This window comes from Tyto alba, unplaced genomic scaffold (assembly GCF_018691265.1).
Source record: "Tyto alba isolate M040663 unplaced genomic scaffold, T.alba_DEE_v4.0 Super-Scaffold_1, whole genome shotgun sequence".
NCBI lineage: Eukaryota > Metazoa > Chordata > Aves > Strigiformes > Tytonidae > Tyto > Tyto alba.
In genome coordinates this window covers 33,395,408-33,413,868 of record NW_024881261.1, presented here as the reverse complement: position 1 = coordinate 33,413,868, position 18,461 = coordinate 33,395,408, and positions in this window count along the sequence as shown.

Genomic DNA, 18,461 nt, shown 5'->3' with positions numbered 1-18,461 from the left:
TTTACTTGTATGGGATGGATGTATATTTCCTTCTGTCTTTCAGCCTGTCATCACTGGGAAAAAGGAAGAAAATGAGAACTAGGAATCAGAGAAAGATATGCTCATCTTTATTTTTGCTGTCTTTGATTCTAGTTGGGTCATTTCTGGTGTTTTCATTTAAATGGCTGAGTGGAGAATCTGGAGATTATCACATTTGCATAATAAAGTTTACATAGGAGATGATCCTTGCTTTGGATTAGGTGAACATTCAAAGTACAGTCGTGCATGCTTGACTCCATCCATTTTGCTTCTATCTTGGAAGAATATAGATATATTTCTTGAGTTATTGTGGGAAGATTCGAGTACCTTTCTCCTCCTGAATTAAACATGTATGTTTAGCCTTTTACAGCTGCCTACCAGTGAGAGTTCAGGCTTTTTTTGCCACAGCAAGAACTGCAGTATCTTTTGGTCTTAGTAGGTCTGCTTACCTTGAGGGTACTTTCTGATGATTGTGGGAGTAGGAAAAGAGCAGAGTTTCATCTTTTTAGCACAGTTTTTCTAAGCTCATAGGGACAGAGATGTGTATTTGTACAAAGTTATAGGAAAACTTTTCTTACATGTTTTAAGTCAAAAGCAGTATACAACAGTGCAACTACTTTTCTAATCTGATACTAAGTATGAGAGGAAGAGAGGGGAAAAAAATGTTTCCTTGCCTGTGTTACAGGGTGTGCTGTCTATTTTTGTGATTCAGAAAAGAGTGCTTTTGCCATTTCTTTGTAGTAGTAAAGGTAATCAAACCTGATTACAGTTAAGTAGTTTTACTAGTTGATGGATTCAGTAATTTTCTATTGGAGATTTGTCTTGAGAATCTACCGTAATTTCTGCTGGTTTTTAATTTTTCGTATTAAAACATGAATCAATTATTGTATTTAATAATACTAAAGCATTAACCAGTTTGAACTAATGGATATCTTTGTTAATTGTAGTGAGTGCTTTCTTGATACTGGGACATCATATTAACTATCTTTGCATAGAAACAGGAGAAAATCGGGCATAGTGTACTATAACTGTAGTGTTACAGTTGAATTGTAAGCTTTATATTTACAGTTGAATTGTAAACGTTAGATACCTAAGGACAATGGTACACATTTGTGAAAATTCTCTGTGTACTTTGTTGTGTCATCCCTTGTGAAATCTCCGGTTTTGTCACCTTTTTATTGTATGCATTCATTCATCAACTTTGCTCACAGCTCACCTATGTGGCATGCTCAGTAACTTTTGTAAGTATTATTTGCTGTATCTGGCTGTATTGTCAAGTTTCTGGACTTAAATCTTAAAATCTCAGTAGCACTTAGCTGTGTTTTTCCTGTATTCAGTGTCTGAGTCTTGCTAAACTCATTGGTTGAAGCCACTTGTCTCTGTCTTGTCGTTCAGCTGCCACTCAGGGATTTCTCTGCGACCGCACGCTCTGCTCTATTCAGCACAGGCCTCTGCATGCAATGTAAAGCATACTATTCCGTTTTAACCAGTAAAGTCCCTGTATTATGGTGGCTGCAAATTCTTGGGCATCAGGCTGTGGAAGTGCTTCAGTGAATGCTCTCTGTTCCTGGAACACGTGCACTACTTCTTAAAATGCCTTTATTCTCCTCTCTCCACTGCTGCAAATGCCAAGCAATCGGTAGTTCTGCCTGTCTCCTTGCGCCTGCCGCTGACACAGCTGGTGGGCTGTGAACTGGATGAGTGAGCTCTGTTGATGCTGTCTGTCTTCATGCATGTCATTTGTTTTCTCTCTGACATTTGACTGAACAGGAGTGAGTCACTTGAATACTCGGAAGACTCAGAGGACCAGATGAAAAGGGAAAGATGATTCATGTGATTGGTTTAATTTCAGGTTGCCTTGTTCAGGTGATCTCCCCTTCGGATGGTTCTGTTGTATTTTTTGTGGTGCTTGTACCCCTTTATAAAAGAAAGCAAGTTCTCAGCGTTGCAGGAGTTAACTTAGAAATTCTAGTAAACTGCTGAGTGAAGGAGAATGATGCATTGCAAAGCAAGCGATTTTAATAAGCCTGATCCTTCCTGTATGTAAAGATGCTGGCTTGGATATCAGTCTGTTTCACGTGCTTTTGAAGCCATACCATACCTTTCAAGGTATATGGTATATCCTTCAGCTTAGAAGCAAGAAGAGGTTGAAGTCAATCCAGTGTTTCCCAGATGGAGACTGAAGGTACGTATAAAGACCATTAGTTCACTTGAACACAGAAAACATTAAATACAAGTACTGGGGAGACTGAGATGGGAACCTTGCTTTTAAGACTCACGGCTCTTTGAAAATCTCCTCTGGCTTTTCTCTACTCCTGCATGGGGAAGAGTCTCTTCATGCCAACCAGGGAACTGGTGGTGATGCATGCTATGACAAACGTCTTTCCTTTGGGTGATACGGAGCAAGAGTTGGAGTATTTAGAATGAAGAATAAAAAGTGGAGGCTAGATATGGCTTGTGCTTGCAGGGTGGAACAAGATTAGTTCCAAATTCCTTGTATTAGTGAAAATGCTGTACAGTATGCCCCATATTTTTTTCTCTAAGGCTTGAACAAAATCTGGCGTGTGAATTTAATGAAACCAGAACAGTGATCTGTGGGAGTCTCAAGTATCTGTTGTGCGACCATCTCCATCTTTCCTAACAAGGAGGGAAATACTGATGTCTAGTGGGACTGATTTAAGCTTCACAGCATGAATGCTTTTCTTTGTCATACTAGAGATGAGTTAGAGAAATTACAGGAACCTTATAGAACCATCTGGGTGTAGCCAGCTGTGTTCAGGGACCATAGTATGTCAGAGAGCACTTTTGTAGCTTGCGATGCCCTTTGTAAAGCTACATGTCACAGTGTGGAATGTATTTTGGGGGCTGAACTTGAGAAGTACACCACTCCTCCCTCCTTTCTTCCTCAGTCCCTATAGTCACATTCTGGCTTTTCTCCTATAACTGAAGGTCCCTTCAATCCAGTGTGGAAAAGCAATGTTGTGAACTGAGCTCTTGCAATTCTGGATCTGAGTGCATTTTGAAAGTTACTGCTGAATGAAACCGGTTGTAACTCTCTAGTGAATCTTAACACTCTCTTGGCTGTCAACAACAAAAAAATAAATGGAGTAGTAGTCACTAATGAGTAAATTTTATCGTTCTGTCTGGAGATGGGAATTTAAGATCTGCTGTGACTTGTCTTTTTTTTATGCTTCCTAAAAATCAACACATGCTATCTACTTCTGCTTATTTTCTAGTGAGGAACAGAAGGAAGGTTAGTAATGTGAAGTAATTTTGCAGTTCAGATGACTTGCTTTGGAATATGCAGATTTGCTAATCAGCATCACCGAATAAGAAAAAATGGTTTGGATCACTTGTATGTGAGTTTTTGCAGTCCTGATATGAGAAGGGTTGGATGGTTACTACTTTTTTTTTTTTTTTTTTTTTAATAACTGTCCTCTAGGTGTTGTTACTCTCCTTTCTGTATACCTGCCTGCACTGGGACAGTTACACTGTGCTTAGTTACCCTAAGGTGGACTGGGTGTCCTCAGGACCCTCTGAGCCTTCAGGTGTCCCATGTCCCGTGGAGTGGATCCAGAGCTGCGGAGGCGGCTGGGAGAACAGCATAACAGAGCCTTCCTCCACCCTTGGAGCTGAGTGTGGAATCGAGTGAAGACTGGAGGGTGCAGGAAGCACAGGCTGAGGTCGCTTTGCAGCTCTCGGCTCTGCAAACAAGCGTGCTGTTAGCCTACCAGGTTGGTTACTGTAAGGGCTGGAGCCCCCCACCCGCCGACTGTCAGCAGCTTTCTGTCTCTGCGGAAGCTGAAACCGGAGGAATTTGCAGATAAAAGGCCAGCTCAGCAGCCCTTTCTAGTGGGCTGTGCTCCGCAGCTCTCTGCCACAGCCTGATGATCCCAAATTCTAAGAACAAGCCAAAATGCCGTAATGGCCAAAGAAAGCACCTGGTGATTCAAAAATGGCACTGGACTCAATCCTGTATCTAGAAGTGTGCCTAATACAGATGAGTGACACTGATAAGCAACTGAAGAAGGATGTTAGAATGTCATTCTGCCATGAGAAGCAGGAGAAGAATAGATGGATCTGGTTGAAAGGGAAGAGTGGTATTTGAGGCTAATAAAGAGGCAGAGAGAAAAGAGGACAGGTATTCAGATACCTTTTGACTAGCCCTTTCCTCTCTGCCTAGCTAGGACTACAAAAGCAACTCTCTACAGTCTGTGAACAGCCCTAAGCTGAATAACAGTAATAGGGTTTGTTTCTCTTATGCAGCAGTGCTGGCACCAGAAAGTATCAAAGCAAACTCCAGTTAGATCAGAGAACTGAGAGCTGGATGAACATCGGGGAGACATACTTCCTGGAAAGCTGGGAACAGAGAGGAGATTAGAGGGCAGTGCCAGATGGAGAAGTGTAGAAGAACTTAGCAGCAGGGAAAAGAAAGGAGGGAGCCCTGTGGGAATTGCTGGGATGGTCGATTACCCCAGAGGACTGAAAGCTTCTAGAAGTGGTGGTACAGGAGCCAGGATGAGTTCCTGAGATGTTAAAGGCTACACATGACCCTTGGCAATGAGGCACCCTTCTTTACCTGGAATAGGTTATAGTTTTATGTATCAGTATATACTTGAGCAAATGGGGGAGGAAAAGATTGGCATTGAGCCTTGGGGTTACTCTTACGCTGTTGCATGTCTTGTAGATCTACATCTACCTCTTGAGCTAATCTATCAATTATCTAGGCCTCAATGTAAGTAAAAAATATAGCACAGCCTTGGAAGTAGAGCAATTAAAAGTTCTTAAACATGATCAAATCCACAGCTGCAGTGTTGCATATCGGCAACATCTTAATTTTCACAGAAACCTTGGCTGGAAATTAGTTTTCTGTGGATGAGTGATTAAAATGATTAAGACTTTTAAACCTAATACACTCTTGTGTTGCTTTTGCTTGTCAGGACATACTTCTGAATAACTTTAAAATCATCTATTCAATTTTCCTGCACAGAGATTTTTGCAGCAGATTTAGTGAACTGTAACTGTCATAAGTTTTATTTAAATTTATTTTCCTGGGTTTTCTTTCCAAAACAAGTGTTAGCCATGACAACATACAAAGGATTTAAACCTGCTAAAACTTACTGAATTCCTCACACTATTAAGGAACTCTAGGATTAGTCTGGCTGTTGTCTTGAGTGTTTAATTAAGGACAATTTTTAAACTGTTAGTTCCTGAAGAGAACAAAGTGTTTCCAAGTTAACTGTTTCATATTGTGAAAAAGTCATTAAGTTTTTTTTAAAAAGCTTCTGTGTAGCCTAAAGCATCGCCTACTTTTAAGTGTATATATATTGACTCTGTGTAACTGAAATTAGTATCTGAATTGGGAACATATTTCTAGCTGAAACACTGCAAGAGCTTCCCAGAGATGCTCTGGGAATGCTGTGCCCTTTTCCAGCAGTCTCCCTGATTTAAGGGATGATGTGTTACAAGAACTATTTGTGTGAGTCAAGATTGCCTGATAAAGCTTTGACTTTTATGTTATATTTTAGGAAACCACCTAACTGAAATGATAGCCTTTTGCACTAAAATTCATGTTAACTGTAATTTCAGCCCAAATCTTACTTAGATTCTTGGGAAAATGTGGTCTCTTGACAGCAATAACCCTGATAAGCTTGTCTGGAGCATTTTTTTTTTTTTCTAGAGAGTGATGTTGTTAGGGAAATCTCTATGCATGTGCAAACGTGGTTAGAAATATCGTTAATGTCCTGCCAGTTTTGCCACCTATCTTAGCTCTACCCATCTGCCTGATCTGTAAGAGAAAGGCAAAACCAAACCCACTTTGGATTGAATGCTATAGCACATTTTTAGCACTGCCAGCATGCAAGCTGGAGACCAGCATGGAGACTGCTCGCAATAGGCTCTCATTCCAGAGTTAAACGGGTTCAGGCTTGTTCCTATCTTTGTGTGCAAAGGGTCCGAGGGGAGAGACGTACAGAAAGAAAATGGAAAGAAAAACATGAAGGAAATAATTGGCTTCTGTGAACACCATCTCCCATGTCTACAGAGAGCAAGAACCCCTGAAGGGTTTATACACTTTGAACTTTTAACATTCAATTTGGACCACTGTTGCCAGGGCAGGACTGTCAGGCAAGGAAAGAAAGACGCTGTTGCGGTTCTAGTGTTTAACAATTTAACTTAACCACCCTCCATTTTACAGAATGTTGATTTGAATAATGAAACAAGTCATTATGAGCAATACACGAAAACAGTTCGGATGTGCCAGGGGAATAACAGGGGCGAAGAGGACACGATGTGAACAGAATTTTGCCTTTCTGTTGCCTAATAACCGAGTGAAGGAGGAATCCAACTTGTTTTCTAACTGGAAACGGACCAGATTTCGGTACTCTAGCAAGAGTTAAGTAGCTTGCTTTTTCCAGATACTTTCACTTCACTCAGTCTTTACAGAACTCTGTTCTTTTGAAGTATTTGAAATAGTCTGATTCGGAAACTTTTTCTCAGTTTCAGGTTTCTGTTAAACATAAGAAGGTATCTTCATTTTCCTCAGTTACCTCTTTGAAGAAAACTATAAAAGTAAGCTAGTTTCTCTCCTGAAGAGTCCTCATGTTTAATTGATTTGACTCAGGATGCCTCATGATAGTAATAAAATTTGCTCAAGATTTGCTAAAGATTTACTAGGCCAAGCCATTAAATGTTGAATGAACTATACACTGTTAGAACTGATTGTGACTGAGAGTGTGTTTCAGGCTACAAAATTCATGTCCTGAATAGTTTATACTGGTACAAGCAGTCAAAGTTGTAGCCTGGTATTTTTGTGTGTGTGTGTGTGTGCGCAATATAATGAAAATATATTTAAACCTCTTGCCTTCATTGTTCGGTTTGGGTAGGTTTGTTTGTTTTGTTTTGTTTTTTTTTTTTTTTTAGTTTGGTTTGGTTTTATTTGGTTAACATGCTGTCAGGTTTATTTGCCCGCTACTTGCTTCTCTTGCAAATCTTGCTCTTTGGTCTGTACTGCATTTTAGCAATCCTCTATAATTGCTGGGGCAGCTTTCCTTTATCACTGCAGAACTATGGTTTAGAGTTTTTTTCTTTAGTTCTACAAATGTCCTATAATTTACAGATGATAATGAACCTGCCAAGCTTAGCTGTCATGTTATCATAGTCTCATCTGCTGCTAACAGTATAACTTCCATATTCTTACATGCTTTTCAGTTATTTCCTGCCTTCCAAGTGGTTTGCTTTTTTTACAGCACTGCCACTTGCATTTATGAATAGCCACCTGATCTGATTTAAAATGTATTAATGCCAGAAATCTTTTACAAAGTAATTCAGCAAACATCAATGAACGTTTGATCAGTTTCCCAAAACACTTGGATTTGTTGAGGGCTGAAATTGGCACTTACCTAGATATTGTGGGTCAGCTGTTGTTCTTGTTCACACTGATGAAATAACTAAAGTGAGGTTATTTTGGACTTAGAGGCAGAAATGAGAACTGAATTTTGTTGCAAATTCCAAGTGGATGAGTGGGCTTCAAAATTAACTTTGACATCTTCTACACCTTCCTAAAAATTTTAGAGCAGTTTCTAAACTGAACACTTCCTCCAAGCCTCAGATCTCAGAGTTGGATGAAAGGCACAGCAGCGTTATTACCACTGGAGCAAAAGGAGCCAGGTCACTCTTCTCTCAGCATTTATGCCCTGATATTAGAGTTGCCCACATGATGCTGAGGCTTCGCTTTCTTCCTCCACAGCAAATCCCCCAAAATAGAGCAGACAATAAAAGCCTGACACTTGCTACAGCTTTCCCATCCAAGCTGGCCTAAGGCTGAGGTGGGGGGAGGTCTCAGCAAAGAGCAGAGACGTTTTTGTTTGTTTTCCCCTCCCAAGTGCTCTGCTCAGAGGCAGGGTTCCTGGCTTTGCCTCTTTTGTTTCCAGAGCAGTTACATAATTACTTCAGGACTTCAAAGTTAGGTTAAGGGAAGCCATTAAGGATGTTTTCCATCTCTGGACTGGAGAAAATTAAGGTGGTTTGTCAGTTTACCCTGAAACAGTAAAAGTTCCCTTTAAGGAAAATAATTATTTTCTGCACGTGCAGCTTTAATTCACTGTTGGCCTATTCAAATTTAAAATTAATCTCTTTTTACTTGTTTTACTTCAACTCTTTTAACTAGGGTAAATTTGCTTTAATATTATTCTCCTTAGTGGTGGAGATATATATATATGTATTTTTTTTTTTTTAATATTTCTGCAGCTTTGAGCAATGGCATTTTCTGTGAAGACCCTAGCCCTGTATTTAAGATGCTGTTTAGTTGTATACAAAGTCTGTGCCAATTGGCCTCTTGAACAAATTGTAGAGGCTTCTTTTAATGACTATTTGGGTCGGGTAGAACAGCAATGAGAAGGTAAATGGAAGAAGAAATGTCAGTTTGCACACCTCTTAACTGTATGGGAATGCTTTGTGTGTTAAGAATAAATTCCAAGCCTGTGTAGAGATATTTAAAACAGACTTTCTCAGATGTCTCAACTATTTCCAAAATAGAAAAATAAGTATAGCCAAATAAGGATAGCTTTTTTCTTTGTGAAACAAACACTTTATTCTTTGTCTGACATTCCCATCCTTTTAATATCCTTGCAGATATTGTGCAGGGACTTTTCATTACCCAAAATTGAGCCACGTGAATCAATGGAGGAATTGCCTTCCTCTGAGGCAAAACTCATCCCTAACAGTAGAGAAGAATCTGAAGAGCTCACACCAAGACCAGCCCACCTGTACCTAAGTTGCACCCCACTGCAGAACCTTGGCTTGGCCCTTGGTCTCACGTTGTAGTCATGGGTCTGGCTTGTGCGATCCCCCACTGTTCAAGGTAGGACCGCTTCCTTCTCTCAGGAAACATTCTAGATCCCTGCTGAAAGGGGTTGTTCTTTGTGTTTAAAAAATGAGTTTGCTTTGGGGAGGGGAATAAATTCTTCTCCAAAGCCTTGTGGATTTAAGATAGAGACTTCACTGTATCTTAGATGTGAGACACAGTCTAATTTCTAACTGTTCAGGCAAATTCTTTTCAAGTTTTAATAGCTTTTGTTGGGGGCAAGAGAACCAAAGCAATCTCTACCCAGAAACTCTCAAAATTAATTTATGCTGGATGTGAACATGCTGCAGGATTTCCACGGTAGACCTGTTTATGCCTACTAGAGTGTACTTCACTGTTCTCCAGTGACATTGTCTGAATGCCATCTAAATCAATCAAGGTCTATTTATGTATGTAATAGCATTGGGTTTTCTAAGATTGAGGTCAGTGAGCTGGTGGTTTAGCCTCTTTCTCCTGATCTCACTGTCAAGGTGGGATTGCCTAGTCTGAAACACACTGGTAGGCAATTTGCTGTTTGATGCATTGCTGATATGCATAATGCACAGACGTTTTCACCCACTGTTTTTGAGCCCAGAAATTCTGTAGCTTAAAGGAAACCAACACACAATAGATGCACTCTGCTCTTTCTATCCTTAGAGGGAGGTGTTCTCTTATGCCTCATTCATATGTATCTCTTTGGCCTGTCGTAACAGTAAGTCTTATGAGCATCCCTTGTGAAATAAGGGTAATGCCAACTGTCCAAAACTCAAGTGTTATAAAGAAACTTTCTCTGCTTTGTTCAAAAATGAACAAATGTTTCTAAATGTTGACAGCAGTTATGGAGAGCTGATCATCTGAATGACTATGGCACCCCTGTGTGATTCTAGCTGCTGCTAACAGTCAGCATCTGATGCCTGATTTGTAATAAGCATCAGGTGTTCGTAAGACTTTTAAGGTGCCCCAGTCAGCCTGGCCGTGTTGTGTAAGGAGCATTATTTGTGACAGGGGTGAGGAGTCTTTTTCAAGTGGGGAAAAAAACACAAATAATGGCAATGGAAAGTAAACAAAACCCTGATGCTCACAAAATGATACAGGAGTACTGTAGGGCTTTGGACAGGACTTGCTGTGTGGATATGTTGTACTGGAAGTGTCATTAGCAGCACTGAGAAGAAACCACCTTGCTTGGCTTGTTATCAGGACAGGGTTGAGTATGTAATGTAGAATGATATAATGGTTTGGGTTGGAAGGGACATTAAAGACCATCTAGCTCCCACCCCCCTACCAGGGGCAGGGCCCCCTTCCCCCAGCCCAGGGTGCTCCCAGCCCCGTCCAACCTGGCCTTGAACCCTTCCAGGGAGGGGGCAGCCACAGCTCCTCTGGGCACCCTGTGCCAGTGCCTCACTGCCCTCACAGGAAATAATTTCTTCCTTATATCTAGCCTAAATCTACCCTCTTTCAGGTTAAACCCATTACCCCTCGTCCTATCACTACAGTCCTTGATAAAGAGTCCCTCCCCACCTTCCTGTCCGCCCCTTTAAACACTGGGAGGCTGCTCTAAGGTTTCCCCGAAGCTGCCTCTTCTCCAGGCTGAACACTCTACTTTCTCAGCCTGTCCTCATATGCAAATATTTTACCAACAGTTTGTTTTTCTAATTTTTCTACTTGTTCTACTGCTTGCTGCAATGATTACTGGACAAGTTGGAATACTCCAAAGTAGATTGCAAAGGTTTCAAAGATAGATCTTGTTACACAATTTAGTTGGTAGATGATGTGCGTCAGAGATGAAAGCCCCTCTAAGTTCAGCTATTACACTGAGGTTTGGAACCATCTCAAATGCTGACCCTGCACAACTCTGACTCTGGGTCAGCACAAGAGTACAGAACTGGCAGATCCCGGGCTGCTAGCCTACTGAAATACAACATTCTGATCCTTTCATCTGGCAATCTTTGCCATACACTCTGAGTAGCAAAGCCTAAAATCCAAATAAAATTTAACACAGGTACAGTTATACATTTATGTCTGGTTTACAGGGAAGTTACAGAGGAATCCCCAAGTTGTTTCAGTGTAGACATACTTTTTTATAATTGTACTTTTTTGGTAAGGAAGCTCAAGTGATCCGTAAACAGACAATGGTTTCCAATTCTCTTCACAGTCACTGGGAGGATGATTCACATAAACTTGGAGAGAGTATCACATTGCAGTGGTAGAACACACCGGATATGTTTACATCGTAGCTGTCAGAGTGAGTACATTTCTAAGCTAATTTATTGACGGTACGTTGTCCAAGCTCTTTGCAGATGCGGTGAGATTGCCAATACTTGAGATAGGCAGTTTCAGTATAGCGCAGTATTTATGCTGCAGAATACAAGGATTGATGATTCGGAGGCAGAGCAAGCATTAACAAGTGGAGGACAGGAGTTAGCAGGAAAGTACGGCAGAGATGCCAGGATTTCTGAGTGGCGGAACAATGACCCACACCTGTCCAACGCAGGCTGTTTCCTGCCTTGTCGCGTGTGAGCTGCTGCAGAAGCTGAAGGAACGTGTCTGCGCAGCCCCTGCTTGCCTGTCCTTCGCAAACCACTGCGAGGTGAAGAGCTGGGCCTGAAAGCTACAGCCCCTTGGTGAGCTTGCTTCTCATCTTGAGAGCTTAGAGCAAAGGCATGATGCCAACAGGAGGATGTACGATTTTCTGGGTTAATGTTTCGCTTTGGATGTAGAAATTCACTTGGAAACTATTTCTTCAGGAATCGGTTATGATTTTGCCTTATTGTGGGCCTGGGGGTGAACGTGAAGCCTGCTTGCCAGTGCTGAGTAACTCGGTGTGAGTCTGCACTAAATGCAGACTAAGGGTGTTTACAGTGGACAAATCTATATTTAGATAAGCCCTGGTGGCAGCTTAACATAGGCTTAAAATAAACCTCTTCCATTGTGGAATCTCCCTTTCCCTTTTGTACCTCCACTAACTGGGTTTGCCTTGGCAGTACAAAATTAAAATACATAGGCTTTTTGGGACACTTTACAGACACTTGGAGATAAACTGTGAACTGCTTTACCATGTGCTGTATTGCCAACAGATCAATGCATAAGCATAGCTAGAAAAAGGCAGTGTAATTTGGAATTGCGGTCCCAGCCCGTGAAGACCCAAGACTAGGCTAAGGGCAGTACTGGAAATAAGACTGCATCTTAACTGGCAAAACTGCATTACACAGAAAAAAAATTGACAATATTTGCATTGAAATGAGATTGCACTGAGATGAATTTAGGTCACTGGCTGTTTCATACTGCTACTATTAGTCTCTCCATTTCATTGACGGAAAATAAATGCCTTCCTCAGTATTTTAATGTAGTTAAATAAGCGAGGGAAAAGCTAACTCAACTCTATTAAATGAACTTAATACTTAGGCAAGATGAAAAGTGTATGCCTGTACTCTGCATGGTCTCACAGGAATGCATTATGCTACTTCCTGCCCTGATAAATGTGTGCCATTGAACTTCAGTGTTCTCTACTGGCAAGTGGTAGATGAATTGTCAGCCGGGAATAAGCAAACACCACTTCTGAGGAGCCGTCTCCAGTATTCATGCTCTACCTGGTGACTACCTCAACAAAAACACCTGCCTTTGATATGCTGAGATTGTCATCTTCTTGCTCTGGAGCTGAAGTCAGCTACTTGGCCCATTTGCAGAGGCTATTTTACATAGCCTTTACAAAGACTGAAAGCTATCCACCGGAGGGGAACTGAGGATTTCTAGGGCATCCAACCAACACAGTATTGAACGATCCAAGTCCCGCTGGAAAGTCAGCAGGCATGTGATGAGGTTGGTAACAGCCTGCTCCATGTCATGTGCTCAACAGGCAGAAGCTGGAGATAGTTCTGTGTAACAAATGAGTCATTATTTTCTTAAAGGACATTCTTTATGCATTTTTCCACCTCATCATGCCCGCTGCCACAGCTCTGATTACTGCAGCCATCACCCAGGAGTTTGTAGCATGGAACTAGAGGGGACATTGGTATTTGCTTTGTTCTAGTTCAAACCGCTTTTCAGTAATACTAAGGATCTGGTTCTTCTCTATTTTCTGTCCATCCACTGCTGAAAGTAAAAATGTGTTTAACCAATTTGCATCATATTCTTTAATAAAGATTGTTATGCTAGACTTTTAAGGCATGAAGCTAATGCAAAATAAAATTTAGAAAAGAGATCTGATATTCCTGATTAAAACCAGAAAAGCAGAGGTAGCATAAACCATATTGTGATTTTTTTTTTTCTAAATATGCAGGTATTTTCACTGACATCTGGTTCTCTAACATAGCCAAACATACTTTTATATGCAAGATTTGCTCCTATACGAGGTGACTCTGACCCTTGCCTTTCTTCTGTAAGGAATCTTCTTCCTATCTGTAAAGAAATTCGAATCCCTTCCCTAAAACGATAAGTGCGTTCTGAGATATCCTAGTATAATATGGACCATCCTAACTGGGTTTTAGCTTTACTGTGAGGGACACTTAACAAGGTCAATGCTACATGGGAAGATGGGTTTGAACAACAGAAAATTTGTATATCAGTAAAAATAGCACTTGTGGTCTATACTGGCATTGATCTTGCTGAATTTATGGCAAACTTAGAGGTCATGAGAGACCTATGCCATAATTAGAATGTACTACTTGATATTCCCTGAAAGAGGATACTCTAGAAAAATGGAACTGATAAATTTCCTTGCTTGGAGATGCGGCACTAATTTATTTCCATTTCACACTCTTAGCAGATGCGCTTCGTGTTGCCAGCACTTATTTGTCACTTCATGTGCACTATTGTATTTCAGTTGAAGTATATGTGATTTTAAAAATAGCATTAAATTATTGTGATTTTTCCTTAATGTTCTAATACATAAAACATCATTATTTTACAAACCCAAATAGTTCCTTTATCAGTTTAGAGAATGCAAATATATGTGGCAGTGTCAGGAGATTACATTACGTAAAAATTGTCATAGTTCCCTAGTTTATTATAATGAACTTTTACTAAGACAGTTTACTTCTGAAATCTTCAAAAAATTTCCTTGCAACTATGTTAGTTGATTGTGTTGCATAGCAAGAGTATTTAAGTGAGAAGGAAGATAAAATTGATTTTCTTAGATAACTTTTTCCTGTAATCTTTCCATGTCTTCATTACCTGTATGGGTAATGTAAGAACAAAAAAAAAAACCTTTCAGTCATGTAAAAGTAAAAAAAGAGATTATAGCTCATAATTTTTCAACCTAAATGACTGCTACGTTTCTTTTGTTAGAAGTTTTGCAGAACCATAGGATGGTTTGGGTTGGAAGGGACCTTAAAGCCCATCTAGTCCCAACCCCCCGCCACGGGCATGAACACCTTCCCCCAGCCCAGGTTGCTCAAATCTCCATCCAACCTGGCAGAAGGTCTGTATGTGATGTTTATTTTGCACACATATATATAGATTTGAAGACCAAAATAGAAAACCAGTTTACAAGTCAGCGTTTGGAAGTATGCAGCTGAACGGTTTGTCAGGCGGTGGTTAGTCTGGTGATACTGTTCATCTGAACACCTATTTCAGGTCTCACCCGTCTGATGGGACCTCTTCCGAAGATGTTGGTGGTGGGGACATGTCGCATTGCGTGTTGCAGTGACAGGCAGACTGGGCAGGAGGAGGCAGTTCTGTCACGAGGTCTGCATCTCCCCAAACAAAGTAGGCTAAGTTCCCTGTCAGCATAGCTGTGACGGCACCAGGGGGGTTTGTAGTACTTTATTGGCATCTTGGGGGAAATATGTGTTCTTTGCAGCTTAAGCAGTCTAACTCCCTTTCACACAAATCTGAGGGAAGGTATAATGACCTTGCTTAATGTGGTCAAACAGCACTTGACAAGCCTCACTCTTGCTGCCTCTCACATGAAGGCTTAAATTATAACTACTGAAGTATTGCCTTTTAAGGCTGCTGAAGACAAATGTGTGTCCTTTAGACTCTCTAAGTGCACAGATATTTAATGCATCTGCATAAAATAAGCTAGTCAAACTAGTGATTGCTTTCCTCACCTTTTTTCCCCTTCAATCATTAATGGACATTTTCCACAAGAAAGTTAACAAAACACCTAAGACAACAATGAACTTTGGACGTGTTAGCTTGGCCCTTTCATTCCAGAGTCTCTCCTCCTACACAGATTGCATAAAGACTGCAAATGTACAAAAGGATGCTTCCCAATCTGGACCACAGGTTACAGGACAGTAGTTGATCAAATATTCGGAGTTGTTTTATGTTTTGAGGTTTTCTTCCATTGCAGATTATGTACCTTCTTTTTAAAAAAACACACATAAACCATCAAATAACTAAAAAAACAAAACAAAACAAAAAAACCCATATCTTCCCCCCTTTTACCCAGAGTGATAATTCATTTTGGGTCAGTTTTGAGGTGTTCAGCACACCAGCTGCATTACTTGCCAGGAAGGACCCCTTCCAGTAGGGCTGTATGAATACCCTCTAAATTTCTTCTCTGTGCCCTCACTCAAGAGCTGCTGCTGCTGCCCTGTCTGCAGCGTGGAGAACGTTTCTAGATCATCTGTGTGCTGATAGAGTTGCTAGTGACCTAGAACTACACATCCTGCTATCGTGGTTTACCAGGTAAGGTGGCTTTTTAACTAGGTGCTGCTCTCATCTCTGGTCATGCTATGTGAGTACCTTTATACTTTGTATTCTTAAACCCCAGAGGCTGAGGGAGGGAGGAGTTTATAGGCATTATTCAATGTTTTACTTCCTTTTCTATTTCAAAGTGAGGATTTAAGAATTCGTCTGGAGATGTGTGAGACAAAAGCATGGTTATGGAAGGTGTGGCTATGGCACTATTGTAATTCACTTACCTTTGAAGGCCCTGTAGGAAGGGTTTCTGAAGTGAAGATAGGAGAAGATTAATCAGTGATTTGAAATCTAAGCCAAATGGCAGTTGCCAAAATACTGTAGGCCAAGGGAACAGAAACCTAGGGTTGGAGGGAGCTGCGTTGCTTGTTATGAAACCAAGGACAAAGGAGACATGGAGGAGGGACTGTCTTCCAGCCTTTTGTCTCTGTGGCTTATTTTCACAGGTCTGCCTCTTGCCGGCAAACCTGTGTTCTCAAAATTATGGTATGCACTTGACTGGCATGTTCGTGTGAAAAGCAGAGTTAATTAAAAGTGGGGGACTTGTCATCAGGAGGGCATCCAAAGAAGTTAAAGCAAAGCAATTAGAATCAATGTGTGTTCATTTAAAGTGCATTTTTATTCTCAAGTGGGGTTTCTCATTCAGGTCCAAAGCTGCCTGTGATCTAAAGTCTGTTTGCATCTGACTAAGACCGCTACCTCTGCATAAAGATCCAGTGTATTTCAGTGTACTCTGTAACTGATATGTCTTAGTTCTTCTGAATGATCCTGTACAGGTAAACCATTATGAACTCCAAGCTTATTTTATGCAATAGTCTAATGACTACTTGAAAATACATGAATATTCTTCTTTACCTTTTTTTCTGATGCTCATAGCCAATTTTGCTAGAGTGAAATGTCTTATGTTTAAATTTAGTCCACACCATCGATTTTTAAGCTTCAATAGAATTCAAAAAAACAAAACGCTTTTATTGAGTGCTGTAATGGGAACTGGAGCTTTATATGCTCTTGTATGGGAAAAGGTTTTATCACACTTATTAGTTTTGTATTGAAGTGTAGGGAACAGCACATCTTGAATGGTTGTTTCAGAATTGCTGTTTTCCAGCCATCTCTTGTGTGGCTATGCAATGATTTCAGTTAGCCTTTCGATTTCAGCCTGCCTCCTGGAGCCCAAGAAACAATCAAAGCAAAGAGAGGCTGTTTACTATCTGGGCAGCTGTCTTCAGTCGTTTGTTTCTGCAAACCAGTGCACGTGTGCTCCCAAAATGCTGTTCTTTCCCAAAGAAATCTCTGCCAGTATCAAGTTAGCCTTGCTTTTCTTAATACTTAAAGCAGTATCTCTTGATGGACCTTAAGCCCACTCACCTCTTTTAGTTGTGTACTGTATATGCAGAACAACTCATTCCTTTCTCTTTGCAGTAACTTCTTATAGTTCTTGAAGAGTGTTATTGTGTTTCCCCTCTGCCTTCTTTCTAGGTTAAATGCCATTTATTTCAGTTTTCCTTCCTGGATCAATTTTCTAGAGCTCTGATAGTTTCTGTTCTGTCCTTTTATTTTTTTTTTTTTTTTTTTTTTTTTATTCTTCCTTCCTCCTTTTTTTTTTATTCTTTCTTCCTCCTTTTTTTTTTTTTTTTTTTTTTTATTTCTTCCCTTCCCTTTCAGTTGACTGTCCTTTTTGACATGAGATACCCAAAACTGAACCGTATCACAGCTGAGGCCTTCTCACCTCAGAGGTGTCTTAGAAGTGAGTCTTGAGTTTGTATCGTTCTTCTGTCAGTCCTTCCAGTGGCAAGTATTAATTCTGATATATACCTGAACACTGTGAGGGGGATCTGTGAGGTGGATCTAGGCACTTTAAAAGATACTTGAAGGTCATGAACCTTTGTAAATATTGCACAGAGGAGTAAATCTGGACTGCAGGTCTGAAAGGGGAGTTATGCCGTATCTGTAGGAACTACACCGGCTCTAAATATCTGGGATGGCTTCAGAATTCCAGCTCTAGGAATTTCACTCAACTGAGGGAATGTTTGCATTTCCAGCTGCATTTTGTGTGGGTACCTGAGCTGACCTTATTGGGTAGAGATAGCAGCAGCAGCGCTGTCATGCTGAATGCACAGCCAGGGCTCGAGCCTGATATTTGCCGAGTATTCAGTCAGCTCCTGCAGCAGATTTTGCAGTCTGGGGGGCGAGAGTTGCAGGTGGCTGAACTTGCGTGAGCTGACAGCCACCTGGTCTCCTATGTCTTGGCAGCGCTGTACGGGCCGGGCACACTGAGCCGGGCTCGGGCTCTGACGAGCCGGCTGCTCAAGGCAGCGGCCAGGCTGATCCCACAGTGAGCTCTCTCTTACCTGCTGCCTGCACCCCTGTTTGCAGTGCAAGTCTGCGGCCTCGGGGCAGCGGTGCGGGCGGGGAGCCAGCGCCCATCCCCGTCCCGCAGCGGTTGCGCTGGCTCGGGTACCCGGGCGGGTTCAAAGGGGCTGCGGTCCCGCTCCTGCCCCCGGGCCTCCAGCCTGGCCGCGGGAATCAAAGGAGCTGGGGATGGTGGCAGCGGGGTTTGCGGCGCTGGGGACGGGCAGGGGCAGCCGCCGGGGCACCGCGGTGAGAGCCGGAGCCCCGCTGCTGCGCGGAGCGGGGAGAGGGGGAGTAACGGGGGCGGCTCCAGGCCGGGGGCCACCCTCGACCGGTGCCCGGTGCCCGCCTCGCCCCGGAGAGAGCGGGGGCGGCCAGGCCGGGGTCCGCCCGCGGAGCCGGAGGAGGGCAAAGCGCCCGCGATGGAGGTGAGGCCGAATGGGGAGCGGCCGCCCCACGCCTGCCCCGAGGGGCGGGGGCCGGGCCGGGACAGCCCCCCCCTCCCCTCCCCTCCCCGCCCCGGGGCTGCGGGCGGAGGCGGTGGCGGCCCCCGGCGGCTCCTCCCCCCGCCCGAGTTACAACCGGTTCGTGCCGGTACCGGCCGCGGCCG